Raw genomic sequence first — 2,021 nt, 5'->3', positions numbered from 1 at the left:
AGCCGCGGCGCCGGCCTTACCCGAGCCGCCGCTCCGCTCCGCTGTGCTGCGTGGGGCCGGCGCCGCCCGCCTCTCCCATGCACGGCGCGGGGCGGCGGGCGGGGGGCGCGGGGCGCTGGGCGCTGGCTCCGCTCCGCGTCTGTCAGAGCCGCCCCGGCCGCCAGGAGGGAGGGAGGGAGCGGCGCGGCCCGCCGGGCCTCTGCGCATGTGCGGGGCGGGGGCGGGGGCAGCCGCCCGCCTCCATCTTGGGCGGCGGAGGCGCGGGGCGCCCGGACCGGCATGCCCCGCGCCGCGGCGCTCCCAGCATGCACCGCGCCCGCCCCGCCGCGGCCTGCGCGGGGCCCCGGTACCGGCCCCGGTACCGGCCAGGTCCCCGGCGCGGCTCCCACCGCCCTGCACAGCGGTGCCGTTGTACCCGAGCTGGGGAAGCGGCCCGGCAAGGCCCCCTGAGTGGAGCCGCGCTGCTGCTGCCCGCGGCGGCTGCGTTTGGTCGCGCCGCACGCGGACACGGCCGTGGCGCGTCCTGGCCTGTGCGGGACCTGCTCCTGAGGTGTTCAGTGAGCCACCCTGCCCCGCAGCGCTGCGGTTACCAGGCCTGGAGACGGATGCGTGTCGCTTCTGACCCGTACCTCTGTGTGACAGGAGATCTGGAAGCTGCCGTGCCCTCTGCGCCTTGCTAGTGCACATTGGCGTGATCGTTCCCAAAACATCATATCACGATCTTCAACAAGCCCTGGTTAGTTAAATCTCAAAGCACCCTTGACTTAATTTATCAGTGTCCACGAGGGTATGCTGAGGCGGAGGCCACTGGTGATTTAACCCACGTGCTCACAAGAAGTGACTGACAGAAAAAAACAGAATCCCAGATAAATCGCCTGCCGCCTCCCTCAGCTGCCATCTGACAAAACCCGGGTAAAAAACTGTGTACATCAGAAGCCAAATTCTCCCCTCAGTTTTTCGTTTTGTAGTACTTGGGGTTTTCAGAGGTTTCTGTATCAGAACAGTCCTCACGCAGGTGCTTTGCAAAATTTCGGTGTTTGGCAAATGAGAGATGAGCTGGCAATAGACCCAACCAGTATAGCTGCTTAATCACAGTAAATCCAGGTGCAAAATAAAGAGCCCTGCTGTTACAGGAAGCAGTTACATGTGTCACTATCAAAGACCAGTGACCAAAGTCACCTCTAATGTTGGCAGGCATAGCAGCATAATACAAGGTTTAGTGTGGGCCATAAAATTTTCTAGAGCGCTGATTTGGGGAAATCAGTATTTTCACATGTAAAATGATCCATGTAGAAAAAAAAATAATAAGAAACTTCAAGGGAAAATTTCACGATCAAAGGCTGTATAGTTTCATCTGCTTCTATTGCAAGTAACAACAGATTACTAGTACGAACGAATCTCCATTTGTCAACTAGTTTGAAAGTGCTCTGCCAGCTTCACTGCTAACCCATGGCGTGTGCTCAGTCACTGCCTCGTTATGTTGGTATTTTATAGCAGTAAGGTAAAGAAGACTTTTAAAACCCAATCCGCAATGCAGAACTACAAGTGCATCCGGGACAAATTTTGAGTGTGAACATCCATGTAAGTATTTTTTTTTTTCACTAGATTGCAAGTTTTGAACTCATTTAGGCCTTGAAGACTTCTTAAAGTTTACACACAGACATGATGATATCCCAGACATTCCCAAATACACTGATTGACTGATGACATTGAAAACAATAAAAACATAAAGTAATAAAGTCTTAAATGTACCAATTAATAGAATTAATAAACAGTTGGATAAATCAGTAGGCCAGATTTCCAGTGAGGAGACAACACAGTGTGGATCTGATCCTTTTGTTAATGAAAAACAATTAAAATGGAGCAGGATCTGTCAGTATCCCATAACAACATTTCAAGGATGTGTTCAGATAGTTTCCAAAAAGAAAGGAATGGATCTAATCACCCTGGCCTTTTTTTCCACCCAGTATTTCTAAATTCCTGTGCTGACCACTGCCAAGAGCCCTTGTCTTCTTGGCAGA

At 53.0% G+C, this 2,021-nt stretch overlaps 1 protein-coding gene across 1 annotated transcript in view; it reads right to left on the bottom strand.

Annotated features, from left to right (window-relative positions):
* The window catches only part of PAFAH1B1 (platelet activating factor acetylhydrolase 1b regulatory subunit 1), a 38,370-nt gene extending 38,174 nt beyond the window's left edge, over positions 1–196 (bottom strand). The window contains exon 1 of the mRNA XM_035342841.1: positions 21–196. The gene's annotated coding sequence lies outside the window, so the exon portion shown is untranslated. The remainder of the gene's footprint in view (positions 1–20) is intronic.
* Positions 197–2,021: the final 1,825 nt, after the last annotated feature.

The sequence above is a fragment of the Oxyura jamaicensis genome, chromosome 19 (assembly GCF_011077185.1).
Source record: "Oxyura jamaicensis isolate SHBP4307 breed ruddy duck chromosome 19, BPBGC_Ojam_1.0, whole genome shotgun sequence".
Taxonomy (NCBI): Eukaryota; Metazoa; Chordata; class Aves; order Anseriformes; family Anatidae; genus Oxyura; species Oxyura jamaicensis.
The sequence above is the reverse complement of the archived record's forward strand: the minus strand, read 5'-3'. Positions and strand labels throughout refer to the sequence as shown.